This window comes from Oncorhynchus nerka, linkage group LG2 (assembly GCF_034236695.1).
Source record: "Oncorhynchus nerka isolate Pitt River linkage group LG2, Oner_Uvic_2.0, whole genome shotgun sequence".
Classification (NCBI taxonomy): Eukaryota; Metazoa; Chordata; class Actinopteri; order Salmoniformes; family Salmonidae; genus Oncorhynchus; species Oncorhynchus nerka.
In genome coordinates, this window is record NC_088397.1 from 80,527,882 (window position 1) to 80,547,343 (window position 19,462).

Below are 19,462 nucleotides of genomic sequence, written 5' to 3' on the forward strand. Positions count from 1 at the left end.
CAACAGCAACAACCCAATGCACTTAATCTTTCTGTACCCTCACTGACTATGAAGGAATACATTTTTAAGAGATGTGAGATCTTTGGTTATTTATTTGTGGTAAACATACATGTTTCTACTGTTGCAAATCAAATGTACTAATGTAGGACAGTACCAGGTAATCTTTGGTAAATTTAGAGTATCCATATATGGTATTCATTTTTATGTCTGTATTATATACAAAACAACCCTCAGACAGGTGTAGCTCCAGTAGGAACTTTGGCCGCAAGGTGCGTTCAAAGTGTCGATGATCAATGTGTCCTGCAATTCAGTTCTCGCAGCTAGCTGCGTTCTTCATCAACGCACGAGCCGAGTGATCCACCGCTAAGAGTTGTACTCTTTTATTTTTTTGTTTTATGCAGAGGCTAGTGGCTAGGCGGGGTTGGGGAGGTTGCCTCCTTTCCCCTGCCCGTCCTTCGCCAGAGTGAGAGCAAAAAGGATTACGGTTGAACGAAAAGTGTCCAGGTGCTCCACCTTCTCCAAATCGACGGAAGGGGAGACATTAAAGCCCCACCTGCGCCGGGGCACATAGTGGTTGGCTAGGTTCCCGGAGCCGTGTGAGGGTCCTGGGCGACACCCAAGCAGCTTAATGTTGGAGAACGAGGCGGGAAGACCCCATTCACCGGCAACCCTCAATCCCTTTTGGGACGCGGGCGACGCACCTGCCCACAAGTGTGCCATGCGGCCGTGCCTTACGGGGAAAGGGGGGTGGAGCCAGTCGGGCGCAACCCAGATGACATGGAGATGCGGGAAACCTGGCTCGGGCTGGGGCCGAAGCCACCCTCCCGGCCAAGAACCCTGCGCAGAGGAAAGGGAGAGGTGGGGGGCGTGAGCCCCCTACCCTACCCAGCCCACAGCAGAGTTTTTGTTTTTGGAGCATTTCCGCAGGTTCACCGCAGGTTCACCTTCGGAATCCTTGTTACAACTTTTACTTCCTCTAGATAGTCAAGTTTGGTCATCCTCTCGGCGCTCTGCCAGGGCTGTGACCGACCTCGGCAGGGCTGATCCGAGGACCTCACTAAACCATCCAATCGGTCGTAGTGACGGGCGGTGTCTACAAAGGGCAGAGATTTAATCAACGCAAGCGTATTACCCACGCTTACTGGGAGTTCCTTCTTTATGGGAAATAGTTGCAATCCCCAATCCCTATCACGAGTGGGGTTCAACAGGTTACCCACGACTCTCAGCGAAGGGTAGACACACGCTGATCCGCTCAGTTTGGCGTGCGTGCAGCCCCAGATATCTAAGGGCATCACAGACCTGTTATTGCTCATGTGGCTGAACGCCACTTGTCCCTCTAAGAAGTTGGATTACTCCACCAACTATTCAGGCGACCAGGCCTGCTTTGAACACTCTAATTCTTTCAAAGTAAACGTTTCGGACTCCCGCGGGACACTCAGTTAAGAGCATCGAGGAGGCACCGAGAGGCAGGGGATGGAACAGGCGGTAGCTCGTCTCGTGGCGACTGACAGCTGGATCCAGAGATCCAACTATGAGCTTTTTAACTGCAGCAACTTTACAATACGCTATTGGAGCTGGAATTACCGCGGCTGCTGGCACCAGACTTGCCCTCCAATGGATCCTCATTAATGGATTTAAACTCTACTCATTCCAATTACAGGACCTCGAAAGTGTCCTGTATCATTATTGTGGGTGTGGGCAATTTGGGTGTGGGTCATTTGTACACCTGCTACCTTCCTTTGATGTAGCCATTTCTCAGACTCCCTCTCCGGAATTGAACCCTGATTCCCTGTTACCCATGGTCCCCATGGTAGGCACAGAAAGTACCATCGAAAGTTGATAGGGCAGACATTCAAATGAGTTGTCACCGCCACAAAGGTAGCGCAATCGGCTCAAGGTTATCCGGAGTCACCAAAGCACCTGAGAGCACCCCGCATGGGTTTTGGGTCTGATAAATGCACGCATCCCCAATGGTTAGTGCTCGTTGGCATGTATTAGCTCTAGAATTGCCACAGTTGTCACAGTGACATAAACATTCTATTGAAATAGTTACTTGCATAGTGGAGTCTGTAGTTTAGAGTTGCAGCTAGCTAGCGAAACAATGAACAATAATCCCAACTCATAACGTTACTACACTGCATAAATCTGCTGGTAGCTAACCAACCAGGTTCAATTTTAGCTAGCTAACATTAGGCTATAATTAGCAATGCAAATGGCTCTGAGATACGAATATTACTACACAGATCATACACATGACGTTAGCTGTATAGCCAGCCAATTACGTTAGCTAGCTAGTTAAAAGTACATTTTAACTTGAAATTAAAATGACTGACTAAATTTGAAATGTTTAATATCTGAAAATGTAGTTAGGTAGACTCTCTTACCCGTATACATGGATGTATGCTCTCTGTCAGGGATGCCATGGTTGCTCTTAGTTTGAAGATGTAATCCAGAGACAAGTGTTTTCTACAACTTCTCTTTTCGACGCCCCTCCGCCAGAATTTTCTCCATCTCCTTAGCTATCGTACTCTAATTTCACTGATTTCAACACTCCGTCCTCCAGAAGGTGGAGAGCAACACTTATGCAGTGCTATTACGTGACATCTTTTAAAAAACTATGTTAGAAAGGATTACCTACACACACTGACCAGTTCATAACAGAAGCGTGCTACATGGCAGACCAATCTGATCTCCTCTCTCGGAATGTCCAGCCCACTCATTATCTCCAAGTTGATGATGTGGTTGTTACTGACAAAAAGCACATGGCTGAGCTCTTTAATCACCACTTCATTAACCTTTCTGGGATATGTGGGACACTACCGTCCCACCTGGCCAAAAGCCAGAGAAAATGCAGAGTGCCAAATTCAAATAAATTACTATAAATATCAAACTTCCATGAAATCACACATGTAAGATACCAAATTAAAGCTACACATGTTGTGAATCCAGCCAACATATCAGATTTCAAAAAGGCTTTTCGGCGAAAGCAAACAATGCTATTATCTGAGGATAGCACCTCCGTAAACAAAGAGAGAGAAGCATATTTCAACCCTGCAGGCGTGACACAAAACGCAGAAAAAAATATATAAATCGTGTCTTACCTTTGACGAGCTTCTTCTGTTGGCACTCCAATATGTCCATTAAACATCACAAATGGTCCTTTTGTCGTGTTTGATCCAGAAAAAACACCGGTTCCAACGTGACTACAAAATATCTCAAAAGTTACCTGTAAACTTTGCCAAAACATTTCAAACTACTTTTGTAATACAACTTTAGGTATTTTTTAAAGTAAATAATCGATCAAATTGAAGACGGGATGATCTGTGTTCAATACAGGAAGAAAACAAACTGACGCTACCTTTCTGGTCACAACGCCTCCAACAAACATTACACTTGAAGTGACCCTCGTTTTGAACAAAAACCCACACCAATTTCTAAAGACTGGTGACATCCATTGGAAGCGGTAGGAACTGCAAGAAGGTCCCTTACAAATCTGGATTCCCAATGAAACCCATTGAAAAGAGAGTGACCTCCAAAAACAAAATCTGATTGGTTTTTCCTCTGGGTTTTGCCTGCTACATAAGTTATGTTATACTCACGTACATGATTCAAACAGTTTTAGAAACTTAAGAGTGTTTTCTATCCAAATCTACTAATAATATGCATATCTTATCTTCTGGGGATGAGTAGCAGGCAGTTGAATTTGGGCATGCATTTCGTGAAAATACCGTGTCACCAAGAAATTAACTTCTTTGGGGTAGGGGGTGGTATTGGGTAGCTTGGATGAAAAACGTGCCCAAATTAAGCTGCCTGCTACTCAGCCGTAAAAGCTAGAATATGCATATAATTAGTACATTTGGATATATGGCAGGCAAAAACCTAAGAAAAGATCCAACCAGGAAGTGGGAAATCTAAGGTTTGTAGTTTTTCAACTCAACCCCCATTGAAGATACAGGGTGATATTAGTTATGTTTCACTTCCCAAGGCTTCCACTAGATGTCAACAGTATTTAGAACCTGTTTTGAGGATTATACTCTAAAGGAGGGGCTCATAAGGGCTCTTTGAGTGAGTGGTTTGATAAGAGTGCCACAGCCTCGGTCGCACTCACGTGAAAGGTAGCTACGTTCCACTTCATTTGTACAGACAAAGGAATTGTCCGGTTGGAACATGAATTAAGTTTTAGGATTGATTACATACTTAGTTTGGCATGTTTCTACGGGCTGTAATGGAACTTTTTAAACTTTTCGTCCTACGTTAAGCGTTGACCTGAACGCGCTTTTGGATTTGTTTACCAAACGCCCTAACAAAAGAAGATATTTGGATATAACTGATGGACATTATCGAACAAATCAAACATTTATGGTGGAACTGGGATTCCTTGGAGTGCATTCTGATGAAGATCATCAAAGGTAAGTAATATCTTTAAAATGCTATTTCTGAGTAACATTGACTACCCAATATGGCGGGTATCTCTTTTTTGGCTGCTTAATTGTCTAAAGGCTGTACTCAGATTATTGCATGGTTTGCTTTCTCCGTAAAGTTTTTTTGAAATCTGACACAGCGGTTGCATTAAGAAGTTTATCTAAAGTTCCCTGTATAATAGTTGTGTAACGATTCTCCTCGTCATCTGGGGAAGAGTAGTCAAGATCGGACCAATGCGCAGCGTGTTATGTGTCCATGTTAATATTTAATAAATCAACTGAACACTGAATAACAAAACAACAAAGAGAGTGAATGAAACAGTCCTGTAAGGTGCAAACACACAAAACAGAAAACAACTACCCACAAATCAAGTGGGAAAAACAGGCTACCTAAGTATGGATCTCAATCAGAGACAACGATTGACAGCTGCCTCTGATTGAGAACCATACCAGGCCAAACACATAGAAAACACAAAACTAGAACAACACATAGAATGCCCACCCCAACTCACGCCCTGACCAACCTAAACAAGAAACATAACAAAGGAACTAAGGTCAGGACGTGACAAGTTGTGTCTTTATCAATGGTTATTATGAGTATTTCTGTAAATTGATGTGGCTCTCTGCGATATCACCGCAGTTTTTAAATTTGGCGCCCTGCACTTTCACTGGCTGTTGCTGGGGGGTCCGCTAGTGGAACGGGGTTCCCCAGTCCTAGACAGGTTAAGTCAGGATTCCTATTTGACTCAGCCATGCCTCCTTGCCCGTCCAACATTTCCTCATCTCCTACCCCTTCTAATGCGACTAGCTCTGATGCTCCTTCCTATTTTTCCTCTGGCCCGCTACAAAGTTTCTCCCTGCAGGCGGTCACTGAGTCCAGGGTGCTAATGGAGCTCCATAAACTTGACCCCCAAAAAACATCTTGGTCAGATTGTTTAGACCCTTTCATCTTTAAGGTAGCTGCCCCCATCATCGCCAAACATATCTCTGACCCTTTTCACCTGTCTCTCCTCTCTGGGGAGGTTCCCATTGGTTTGAAGGCAGCCACAGTTTGTCCTTTATTTAGGGGGAGATCAAGCTGATCCTAGCTATTATAGGCCTATTCCTACTTTGTCCTGTTTATCAAAAGTGTTTGAAAAGTTGTCAATAATCAACTGACTGTCTTTCTAGATGTCTATAGTATTCTCTCTGTATGTAATCTGGTTTCCACTTAGGTTATGGAAGTGTCACTGCAACCTTAAAGGTCCTCAACGATGTCATCATTGCCCTTGATTTTAAGAAATGTTGTGCTGATATTTTTATTGATTTGGCAGACCATTCCATTCTTGTATTGGTGTCGCTGAGGGGTCTTTGAACTGGTTTAATAACTACCTCAACGAGTGCAGTGTATAAAGTCAGAACATGCCCCACACTCTTCTCAATTTACATCAACAACATGGCTCAGGCAGTAGGAAGCTCTCTCATCCATTTATATGCAGATGAAATAGTCTTATACTCAGCTGGCCTCTCCCCAGATTTTGTGTTAAACACTCTACAACAAAGCTTTCTTCATGTCCAACAAGCTTTCTCTGCCCTTAACCTTTTTGGGATAGGGGGCAGAATTTTCACTTTTGGATGAATAGTGTGCCCAGAGTGAACTGCCTCCTACTCTGTCCCAGATGCTAATATATGCATATTAGTATTAGTATTGGATAGAAATCATTCTGGAGTTTATAAAACTGTTTGAATGATATCTGTGTGTATAACAGAACTTATATGGCTGGCGAAAACCTGAGAAAAATCCAACCAGGAAGTGGGACATCTGAGGTTTGTAGTTTTTCAAAGCTTGGGCTACCGAAAACACATTGAGATATGGATGAAGTTGCATTTCCTACGGCTTCCACTAGATGTCAAGCGTCTTTAGAAACTTGAATGAAGATTCTACTATAAAGGAGGGGCTCATGAGACCTGTTTGAGTCAGTGGTCTGGCAGAGTGCCTTGGTCTCATGGCGGGAGCTCCCGACAGAGTTACCTCTCGTTCCAGTGCTTTTCGGAAGACAAAGGAATTCTCCGGTTTGAACATATTTGATGTTTTATGTTAAAAACATCCTAAAGATTGATTCCATACATAGTTTGACATGTTTCTAAAGGACTATAACGGAACATTTTGAGTTTTTGTCTGGATGAAGTGCCTGCGCCTAATGAAGATGGATTACTGGGCTGAACACGCTAACAACAAGTGGCTATTTGGACATAAATTATGGACTTTATGGAACAAATCAGTCATTTATTATCGAACTGGGATTCCTGGGAGTGCCTTCTGATGAAGATCATCAAAGGTAAGTGAATATTTATGGTGTTGTTTCTAACTTTGTTGACTCCAAAATGGCGGATATTCCTCTGGCTGTTTTGGGTTCTGAGCGCCGTTCTCAGATTATGCTTTTCCATAAAGTTTTTTTGAAATCTGACACAGCGGTTGCATTAAGGAGAAGTCTATCTTTAATTATGTGAATAACACTCTTTTATCAATGTTTATGATATGAGTATTTCTGCAAAATCACCGGATGTTTTGGAATCAAAACAAGGCGCCAATGTAAACTGAGATTTTTGGAAATAAATACGCACATTATCGAACAAAACATACATGTATTATGTAACATGATGTCCTATGAGTGTCATCTGATGAAGATCATCAAAGGTTAGTGATTCATTTTATCTATATTTCTGCTTTTTGGCTGGAAAAAATGGCTGTGTTTTTTCGACTTGCTATGACCTAACAAAATAATCATATGTTGTGCTTTCGCTGTGAAGCATTTTTTAAATCGGACATGATGGGTAGTTTAATATGATGTTTATCTTTCATTTGCTGTATTGGACATGTTAATGTGTGAAAGTTACATATTTCAAAAAAATAAATTGCATTTCGCGCACTGCCTTTTCAGCGTAATGTTGTCGAGCGGTTCTGCTAGCGGAATGCCTGGGCTAGAAAGGTTAACCTTGTTCTGAACACCTCCAAAACATAGGTCATGTGGTTTGGTAAGAAGAATGCCCCTCTCCCCACATGTGTGATTACTACCTTTGACACGGAACCCAAACGCGTGTGTGCCATCGTGCATACATTTATTTTGTCCCCCCACACCAAACGCGACCACGACACACAGGTTAAAATATCTAAACAAACTTTGAACCAATTGCATTTTACCTTTAAGAACAAATTCTTATTTTCAATGACGGCCTAGGAACAGTGGGTTAACTGCCTGTTCAGGGGCAGAACGACAGATTTGTACCTTGTCAGCTCAGGGATTCGAACTTGCAACCTTACGGTTACTAGTCCAACACTCTAACCACTAGGCTACCTTGCCACCCTGACATGAGGGGGAACAGAGGGTTAAATACACACCAGGACAGACGTTCACAAGCACTTACAATAAACAATCACCCACAAGGACATGAGGGGGGACAGAGGGTTAAATACACAACATGTAATTGATGGGTTTGGAACTAGATGTGATGGAAGACAAGACAAAACCAAAGGGAAATGAAAAGAGCATCAGCGATGGCTAGAAGGTCGGTGACTTCGACCACCGCCCGAACAAGGAGAGGGACCAACTTCGGCGGAAGTCGTGACACATTGGAACAACAATAAATATGTCGTTCCCCACGAATGATGCAGCATCCCCCCTTGGGGCAATTGAGATATAGTGTGTGATTTAATACATTTCTATTAATTACTATAACTCCTTGGGCCAATCAGTGTAATTTTGTAAATGCCGGGTCTCTATGGCAAGACGCATCTTTCACCCAAGTTTCATCAAAATCAGGTCCGTGCTGTAATATTGCGTGTGACTAATGTACTAACAAACGTACGGAGACAGATCCATAGTCCCCTCTCCCATTTCATCATGGGAGACAAAAATCCAAGTATCTGTTTCCAAGGTGTGCATGGTGTAATATGTGCACATGTGGAGTGTGTTAATAATGTGGAGTGTGTTGTTAATGTGGAGTGTGTTGTTAATGTGGAGTGTGTTGTTAATGTGGAGTGTGTTGTTAATGTGGAGTGTGTTGTTAATGTGGGGTGTGTTAATAATGTGGGGTGTGTTAATAATGTGGAGTGTGTCATTGTGGGGTGTGTTTCTCCCCATGGAGTTAGATCTCTACATTAGAATTCTCAGTATTCTCTCTGGTTGGTCAGACACAATTGATCATACATTATAAATGCTTTTTTCGAAAGATGATAAATGTTCAATAAGTTGTTCATGAATATTCTCTTTGGTTTCATCTCTTGCATATAACATGCCTCCTTCCTCATATTACATGTACTGTAGATCATGCGTTCTGTGGTCCTCTGTGAATCAGTTGGTATAGATTTTTTTTAAAAATCTTTATTTAACCAGGTAGGCAAGTTGAGAACAAGTTCTCATTTACAATTGTGACCTGGCCAAGATAAAGCAAAGCAGTTTGACACATACAACAACACAGAGTTGCACATGGAGTAAAACAAACATACAGTCAATAATACAGTAGAAAATAAGTCTATATACAATGTGAGCAAATGAGGTGAGATAAGGGAGGTAAAGGCAAAAAAAGGCCATGGTGGCGAAGTAAATACATTATAGCAAGTAAAACACTGGAATGGTAGATTTGCAGTGGAAGAACGTGCAAAGTAGAGATAGAAATAATGGGGTGCAAAGGAGCAAAATAAATAAATAAATACAGTAGGGGAAGAGGTAGTTTATTGAGCTAAATTATAGATGGGCTATGTACAGGTGCAGTAATCTGTTGGTGAATGGTGCTTGCAATGTCAGGATCGTGGGTTCGATTCCCGCTGGGGCCACCCACACGTAAAGTATAATGCAAAAATAACTGTCACTAGATAAAAGTTTCTGCTAAATGGCATATTTATATTATCATGCCTGTATCTTATCACTGGTGTTCAAGACTAGACTAGTCATTCAACTGAGACTGCTCTTCTCTGTATCACGGAGGCCCTCCGCACTGCTAAAGCTAACTCTCTCTCCTCTGCTCTCATCCTTCTAGACCTATCGGCTGCCTTCGATACTGTGAACCATCAGATCCTCCTCTCCACCCTCTCCGAGTTGGGCATCTCCGGCGCGGCCCACGCTTGGATTGCGTCCTACCTGACAGGTCGCTCCTACCAGGTGGCGTGGCGAGAATCTGTCTCCTCACCACGCGCTCTCACCACTGGCGTCCCCCAGGGCTCTGTTCTAGGCCCTCTCCTATTCTCGCTATACACCAAGTCACTTGGCTCTGTCATAACCTCACATGGTCTCTCCTATCATTGCTATGCAGACGATACACAATTAATCTTCTCCTTTCCCCCTTCTGATGACCATAATCGCATCTCTGCATGTCTGGCAGACATATCAGTGTGGATGACGGATCACCACCTCAAGCTTCGGCAAGACGGAGCTGCTCTTCCTCCCGGGAAGGACTGCCCGCTCCATGAATCACGGTTGACAACTCCATTGTGTCCTCCTCCCAGAGCGCTAAGAATGGCGTGATCCTGACAACACCCTGTCGTTCTCAACTAACATCAAGGCGGTGGCCCGTCTTGTAGGTTCATGCTCTACAACATCCGAGAGTACGACCCTGCCTCACACAGGAAGCGGCGCAGGTCCTAATCCAGGCACTTGTCATCTGGATTACTGCAACTCGCTGTTGGCTGGGCTCCCTGCCTGTGCCATTAAATCAACTCATCCAGAACGCCGCAGCCCGTCTGGTGTTCAACCTTCCAAGTTCTCTCACGTCACCCCGCTCCTCCGCTCTCTCCACTGGCTTCCAAGCATCCGCTACAAGACCATGGTGCTTGCCTCAACGGAGCTGTGAGGGGAACGGCACCTCAGTACCTCCAGGCTCTGATCAGGCCCTACACCCAAACAAGGGCTCTGCGTTCATCCACCTCTGGCCTGCTCGCCTCCCTACCACTGAGGAAGTAACAGTTCCCGCGCAGCCCAAGCTGCTCTGGCCCCCAATGGTGGAACAAACTCCCTCACGACGCCAGGACAGCGGAGTCAATCACCACCTTCCGGAGACACCTGAAACCCCACCTCTTTCAGGAATACCTAGATAGGATAAAGTAATCCTTCTCACCCCCCTTAAAATATTTAGATGCACTATTGTAAAGTGGCTGTTCCACTGGATGTCTTAAGGTGAACGCACCAATTTGTAAGTCGCTCTGGATAAGAGCGTCTGCTAAATGACATAAATGGTGTTGGAATATATTATTACGCAACATGAAAGTGTTATCAAACATCTATATAGTCCAAATTCCCCAACATCCACCTCAACAAATCTGTTGTTGATACCAACACATCCCTGAGGTTAATCAGGACAAAACTCAACTTTGTGTTTGCCAAATGTGCCAAGATATCTGTAAACTGTGATAAAAGCCTATTCCAAGAGAGCAAAGCTAAAGAGATCCCTCTGGGATCACTAGAAAAGGTAGGCAAGTTCTGTAGGTGAAAGTATTATTAATGAATTCGGTTCTACCGGTTAATAAGGACCAAAGCAGCCTTTAGCTAATGGAGGTGTATCTGTGCACTGCTTTGTGAATAGCGATCAAAGATAATGAGAGAGCGATCCAGGCCAATCTATAGAGTAAAGGCACATAGATAATGAAGGGGTTGAGATGTCCTTGAACTTGGAGGTAGAGAGGACAGATGAGTGAGAAAGTGATTAGCGACAAAGGAGAGAGAGAGATGGGATAAAGAGGTAGGTAAATAGGACACAGAGAGATCAATGGGCACATTTACATGCACATAGTACAATTGTTATCAATAATAAAGTTTGATTAAAATGTTTACATGCTTTGCAAGAAGTCAAATGTCCATAATAATCCTGTTTATATAGACACATATGAAATCAGTCTACCTGATTGGATAAATGCATAATAAACGTTCTACTGCTGCGACCATGTTATTTGTGGGAAACCTATTTGATTCTGAGTATGGACATAAACTGTGAAGTTTGTATGTGAAAACTATTTCTAAAATGTGTACTTTCAGTTTTTCGCTCAAAAAAGGTATGTCGCGCAGCTGATGCTAGCACATGCGCAGATCAAATACAATGCTAAAACTCAGATTAAGGTGTTTATATGTTCTAATTATTCAAAAGATTGCTCAGGAATCCAGGTGTTTTAATTGGCGTATGCTTATTTCAATTAAGATGAGCAATTCCACACCAGCCTAGCCTGAAAACATTTGGGTATCTCAGATTTAGAGACTTAATTGGGAGGAAGCATGTTTGACATGCTTTGTATCACAAACCATTTTGAAAACATCATGATGGAAGTGGATATTTTAGGGCCTTTGTAGACCTATACAGTGCATTTGGAAAGTTTTCAGACCCTATATATTTTTTCACATTTTGTTACATTAAAGCCTTATTCTAAAATTGATTACATTTTAAAAATCCGTATCTATCTACTCAGTATTGGTGCATCAAAGCAGGGACCGAGAGACTGAAAAACAGCTTCTATCTCAAGGCCATCGGACTGCTAACAGCCATCGCTAACATTGAGTGGCTGCTGCCAACATAATGCCACTTTATGTAATGTTTACATACCCTACATTACTCATCTCAGATGTATATACTGTACTCTATACTATATCTACTGCATCTTGCCTATGCTGTTCGGCCATCGCTCTTCCATATATTTATATGTACTGTAATTTCTGGACTATTAAGCGCACCTGAATATGAGCCGCACCCACTGAATTTAAAAAATATATGTTTTTTGTACATAAATAAGCCTACCGGTACATTGAAACAAATGAACTTTACACAGCTTTTAAACGAAACATGGCTTGTAACAAAAATAAATAGGCTTTTAAACAAAAATAAATAGGCTTTAACGAAACACGGCTTGTAACAATAATAAATAGGCTTTTAAACGAAACACTGCTTGTAAAAAAAAAAAAGGCTTTAACGAAACACAGCTTGTAACAAAAAATGTAAAAATAGCAGTAAACAGTAGCCTACCAAGAAAGTCATTGGTCACTATCTTCCTCCTCCTGTGCACTGAAACAACTGAAGTCATTTCCTTCGGTGTCGGAGTTGAATAGCCTCAGAATTGCTTCATCCGATGTTGGATCGTTTTCATTGTCGCTCTCATCACTTTCATCCGGAGGCAAATTCCCCGCTGAGCTCATGCTGCCCTCTTCAACACGCAGCAGTCCAGCCTTTCGAAACCCGTTGATGATAGTGGATTTTCGGTGAATTTGAGGAAGTTTGAAACACTTTCCTCGTAGTCGGGAGGGAGCTGCTGACACAGACTCGTCCATACCCTGATGGACAGGCCTTTACGTATCATAAATCTTAGACACCACGATGATCCACCTCTAAAATCCTCCAACTTCATTGTGGTGGCGATTGTTTTGGCTTTCAGTCGGATCTGCACAGTTGAAACACCTCGGCCGTCTGCTCTCTGTGTGTTGACCCAGTCTTCAAGCTCATTTTCTAGTTTGGGCCATCTACTTTTCTTCCCTCTGAAAGCTTTTGTTGTCTTTTTGCACTGAGTCAGTTCCTCACGCTGCTGTTTCCAACGTCTTATCATCGACTCATTAAGGCCAAGCTCCCGATCGCCTTCAACTTGAAAGCTGCATCATATGCATTTCTCCGTGTCTTTGCCATGATGAGGGTGACAAAATGACTACCGTAATTACAATGATGGGAAGTTTGAGCGCGCTCGATTTACGTCACATTATGTGACGGTGCTCAGTTGTTTGGCGGCATGAATCTTGTGAAAGCGGATTCCATAAATTAGCTGCGTCATTGTATAAGCCGCGAGGTTCAAAGCGTGGGAAAAAAGTAGCGGCTTATAGTCCGGAAATTACGGTACATATTCTTATTCATTCCTTTGTTCTTGTGAAATTGTTAGATATATCTGCATGGTCGGAACTAGAAGCACAAGCATTTCCCTACTCTTGCATTAACATCTGCTAACAATGTGTATGGGACCAATACAATTTGATATGATTTGTTTTGAAGACAATGCTGTAGTGGCTTCAGGACAAGTCTCTAAATGTCCTTGAGTGGCCCAGCCAGAACCTGGACTTGAACCCAATCAAACATCTCTGGAGATACCTGACAATAGCTGTGCAGCAACGCTCCCATCCAACCTGACAGAGCTTGAGAGGATCTGCAGAGAAGAATGGAAGCAATTCCCCAAATACAGGTGTGCAAGCTTGTAGTATCATACCCAAGAAGAATAGAGGCTGTAATCGCTGCCAAAGGTGCTTCAACAAAGTACTGAGTAAAGGTTGTGAATACTTATGTAAATGTGATTTAAGTTTTTGATTTTGAATACATTTGCAAAAATTTCTAAAAACCTATTTTGGATTTGTCATTATGGGGTATTGTGTGTAGATTAAGGGGGAAATCCCTTTGAGAATAAGGCTGTAATGTAACAAAATGTGGAAAAAGTGAAGGGGTCTGAATACTTTCTGAATGCACTGTACAAACGACGGAGTATAATATTGACAAGATAGTCAAGTGACTCTTTTTGCTCAAATATTTTTTATTGAACACGCACACAAGAATGGTGTATAGGTACTTCGTAGAAAATACAAGTATGCAATTCTTATATAAACAGAAAAGAGCAGAGAGATACAAAAAGATACAAGAGTTATAGGTAAAAAAATAAATAATACCTAATAAGATATACAGAACAAGGACAGGTAAACAGAGAAAAGAGGGCATATCCATCCTTCCATCAACCCTCCCTTCATCATCCATCAACTGCTCGTGTGACGGGGTAAGCACATGCCGCCCAAGGGTAGATTGAAAGTTCACAATTGAGAGTGCATTGAGGTGTACAAATGCACAGTGACCGAATGGTCCAAATAAGATAGGAGAGGTTGAGTGTTTGCCAAATCGCTGAGCCATAATTTGGTATCAGGAACTTCCTTCCTTTTCCAAAACACCAAGATTATGTATTTTTTTGCCGAAATGAGACTGTAAGAGATTAACCAACCCCCCAAAACAACTAATCTGTTTAGGGTTTCTAACACTCCCAGGATGATCAGAAGCAGGTCTGGGTCAATTAAACTCTCCAGAATTTCAGAGAGGATCCTAAAAGTTCCACACCTGTATCCATGCAAGTTAGATCATAGGGCAAAACAATGGAGCAGTGTACCCTCCGCAGCATGACATTCATCACACATATGGGAGGAATCTGGAAATATCCTATGCAGCTTAGTTTTGGAATAGTGTAATCTGTATTATATGTTCAATTGTATGAGACGATGTCTGGAGTTAATGGAGCAGGTGTGGATATACTCCAAGCTATCTTCCCAGTCTGCTATGGAAATGTCAGTGCCTAGCTTATCCTCCCATGTTGCCTTAATGGCATCTGTAGAATGTGTGCAAAAAGATTAAAAAGCGTCATATAGATAAGATATCAGTTTGCATGAGGTGGGACCAATTTTGATGCATCCGTCAAACATGGAAGGTTTAGCATTTCCAACTGCAGGAGGATGTTTTCTAACAGTGTGTAAACGTTACTTCTGGAAAGATTATAGGTTCCCCTCAGCAAATCAACGGAGGCAAAGGTCCCTTCTACATATATTGTAGATCCCCTATGGCATTGATCCCTAGCTCTCCCCATCGCTCAAAAGGTGATATCAAGGTTAGAGGAGGCAAAGGAGGGATTCCTTGCAAAAGGGTGCAGGAATGATATTGGTCTAAGGTCAAAATTCAACTTAAATTGCTTTTAGAAATGGACTGTGCTATGAAGTGTCATCTCCAAATTGACAGGGGACAAAATCACAGTGCCAATAGAGAAGGGGTGGCAATCCTCACACTCCATACTATGCCAGCTGGATGATGGATTTGCATCATCCAGCCAAAACGTAACAGCATGGAGGTTAGCGGCCCAATAGTAAAATATACAATCTGGGAGAGACAATCCTCCTTGCATTTTACAGAGGTGTTTTTTAACCTCTCCTGTGTGTTTTTTGATCCCAGGTGAATGGGTTGATAATTGAGTCCAGTTGTTTATGACATAACTTAGCTTAAAATGTAAGACGTTCTAATCTAGAGGGTTTTTACATCTTTATGGGCCTTAATTCGCTCTTATTCCAATGTATTCTATATCCCAAGAAGGTACCAAACAGGTTAATCAAATCAAAAATAGCTGGAATAGATTGGGGTTCCGTTACATAGAAGATAATTTAATCTGCATATAGAGAAATCTTATATAGAGTATCTTGAGTATTATTGCCGTGTACTGTTGCGAGAAATCTGATCGCTTGAGAGAGAGGTTCAATGGCTCGAGCAAAAGGCAAAGGCGACAGCGTACAACCCTGCGTTTTTATTTATTTATTTTTATTTCACCTTTATTTGACCAGGTAGGCTAGTTGAGAACAAGTTCTCATTTACAACTGCGACCTGGCCAAGATAAAGCAAAGCAGTGCGACACAAACAACAACAACACAGAGTTACACATGGAATAAACAAGCGTACAGTCAATAACACAATAGAAAAAAAAAGAAAGTCTATATATAGTGTGTGCAAATGGCGTGAGGAGGTAAGGCAATAAATAGGCCATAGTAGCAGAGTAATTACAATTTAGCAAATTATCACTGGACTGATAGATGAGCAGATGATGATGTGCAAATAGAAATACTGGTGTGCGAAGAGCAGAAAAGTAAATAAAAACAATATGGGGACGAGGTAGGTAGATTGGGTGGGCAATTGACAGATGGGCTATGTACAGCTGCAGCAATCGGTTAGCTGCTCAGATAGCTGATGTTTAAAGTTAGTGAAGGGAAATATAATTCGCCAGTTTCAGTGATTTTTGCAAATCGTTCCAGTCATTGGCAGCAGAGAACTGGCAAGAAAGGCGGCCAAACGAGGAGTTGGCTTTGGGGATGACTAGTGAGATATACCTGCTGGAGCGCGTGCTACGGGTGTGTGTTGTTATCGTGACCAGTGAGCTGAGAAAAGGCGGAGCTTTACCTAGCATAGACTTATAGATGACCTGGAGCCAGTGGGTCTGGCGATGAATAAGTAGCGAGGGCCAGCCAACTAGAGCACACAGGTCGCAGTGGTGGGTGGTATAAGGGCATTGGTGACAAAACAGATGGCACTGTGTGAGACTGCATCCAATTTGCTGAGTAGAGTATTGGAAGCTATTTTGTAAATGACATCGCCGAAGTCGAGGATCGGTAGGATAGTCAGTTTTACGAGGATATGTTTGTCGGCATGAGTGAAGGAGGCTTTATTGCGAAATAGGAAGTCGATTCTAGATTTAATTTTGGATTGGAGATGTTTAATATGACAGTCTAGCCAGACACCTAGGTATTTGTAGTTGTCCACATATTCTAAGTCAGAACCGTCCAGAGTAGTGATGCTAGTCGGAGGGCGGGTACAGGCAGCAAACGGTTGAAAAGCATACATTTGGTTTTACTAGCACTTAAGAGCATTTGGATGCCAAGGAAGGAGTGTTGTATGGCATTGAAGCTCGTTTGGAGGTTAGTTAACACAGTGTCCAAATAAGGGCCAGATGTATACAGAATGGTGTCGTCTGCATAGAGGTGGATCAGGGAATCACCCGCAGCAAGAGCGACATCGTTGATATACAGTTGGGAGAACAAGTATTTGATACACTGCAGATTTTGCAGGTTTTCCTACATACAAAGCATTTAGAGGTCTGTCATTTTTTATCATAGGTACACTTCAACTGTGAGAGACGGAATCTAAAACAAAAATCCAGAAAATCACATTGTATGATTTTTAAGTAAGTAAATTAGCATGGGGGTTCGTAGTCTGTAATAGTTTGCAAGCCCTGCCACATAAGACGAGCGTCAGAGACAATGTAGTACGATTCAATCTTAACCCTGCATTGTCGCTTTGCCTGTTTGATGGTTCGTTGGAGGGCATAGCAGGATTTATTTTAAGCTTCTGGGTTAGAGTTCCGCACCTTGAAAGCGGCAGCTCTACTCTTTAGCTCAGTGTGAATGTTGCCTGTAATCTATAGCTTCTGGTTGGGGTATGTACGTACAGTCACTGTGGGGAAGACGTCCTCAATGCACTTATTGATAAAGCCAGTGACTGATGTGGTTTACTCCACAATGCAATCGTAAGAATTCCGGAACATGTTCCAGTCTGTGATTGCAAACAGTCCTGTAGTTTAGCATCTGCTTCATCTGACCACTTTTTTATAGGCAGAGTCACTGGTGATTCCTGCTTTAATTTTAGCTTGTAAGCAGGAATCAGGAGGATAGAATTGTGGTCAGATTTACCAAATGGAGGGCGAGGGAGAGCTTTGTATCCGTCTCTGTGTGTGGAGTACAGGTGATCTAGAATGTTTTTCACTCTGGTTGCGCATTTAACATGTTGATTGAAATGAGGTAAAACTGATTTAAGTTTTTTCCCTGCATTAATGTTCCCGGACACTAGGAGCGCCACCTCTGGGTGAGCAATTTCCTGTTTGCGTATTTCCTTATAAAGCTGACTGAGTACGATCTTAGTGCCAGCGTCCGTCTGTGGTGGTAAATAAACAGCCACGAAAGTATAGATACAAATTCTCTTGAAAAATAGTGTGGTCTACAGTTTATCATGCAATACTCTAATTCAGGTGAGCAAAATCTAGAGACTTCCTTAGATTTCGTGCACCAGCTGTTGTTTACAAATATGTACAGACCATCCCCCCTAGTCTTACTGGAGTGTGCTGTTCTATCTAGCCGGTGCAGCGTATATCCTGCTAGCTGAATATCAATGTAATCATTCAGCCATGATTCCATGAAACACATGTTACAGTTTTTATGTCCTGTTGGTAGGATATTCGTGATCATACCTCGTCCAATGATTGTACGTTGGCGAGTAATATTGACGGTAACGGCAGCTTTCCCACCCACCTTCTCCGGATCCGTCCGAGACACCCCGCTCTGTGTCCTCTGTACCTGCATCTCATTCTCTTGCCAATAACAGGGATTTCAGCCTTGTAGAGTGCTCGCAGTATATCCTGTGCTTCCTGGTTGTTGAAGAAAAATCTTTGTCTAATCCGAGGTGAGTGATCGCTGTCCTGATATCGAGAAGCTATTTTTTTGCCATAAGTTATGGTGGCAGAAACATTATGTACAAAATAAGTTACAAATAACGCGAAAAACCCCCACATAATAGCATAATTGGTTAGACACCCGTAAAACTCGTTATTTCTTCCGGCGCCATTTTAGCTCTCTTTTAACTTTAGAAGGATACCCATAAGAAAATGCAGCCACCACTATAATTGGCAATGCCAATGTTTTGTATAGGAATTTCTCCAAACATAACACTTGGTATTCAGAACGAAAAGTGAATTGCTTTGCCAAATTTTTTACAGTATTACTTTAGTGCCTTGTTGCAAAAAGGATGTATGTTTGGAATATTTTTATTCTGTACAGGCTTCCTTCTTTTCACCCTGTCAATCAGGTTAAGATTGTGGAGTAACTACAATGTTGTTGATCCATCCTCAGTTTTCTCCTATCACAGCCATTAAACTCGTAAGTCATCATTGGCCTCATGGTGAAACCCCTGAGCGGTAATTTATAACTTCTCTATGCTCAAAGTTACATTCAGTGTCTGCTTTTTTTACCCATCTACCAATAGGTGTCCTTCTTTGCGAGGCATTGGAAAACCTCCCTAGTCTTTGTGGTTGAATCTGTGTTTGAAATTCACCGCTCGATTGTGGGACCTTACAGATAATTGTATGTGTGGGGTACAGAGATGAGGTAGTCATTCAAAAATCATGTTAAACAATATTATTGCACACAGAGTGAGTCCATGCAACGTATTATGTGATTTGTTAAGCACATTTGTAGTCCTAAACTTATTTAGGCTTGTCATAACAAAGAGGTTGAATACTTATTGACTCAAGACATTTCAGCTTTTCATTTTCAGTAATTTGTAAAAAATTTAAAAACATTATTTTAATATATTTTAAATTCAGGCTGTAACAAAACAAAATGTGGAAAAAGGGGTGTGAATACTTTCAGAATGCACTGTGAATGACATCTCCTCCGGAACCACTGGGCCGATCTTGATAAAACTTGATATGTAGC

At 42.2% G+C, this 19,462-nt stretch overlaps 1 non-coding gene across 1 annotated transcript; it reads right to left on the reverse strand.

The window, feature by feature from the left end:
• Nucleotides 1-224: 224 nt before the first annotated feature.
• LOC115146502 (5.8S ribosomal RNA) lies at nt 225-372 on the reverse strand. Its single transcript, XR_003866169.1, has one exon. It is a non-coding gene; the product is annotated as a 5.8S ribosomal RNA (ribosomal RNA).
• Nucleotides 373-19,462: the final 19,090 nt, after the last annotated feature.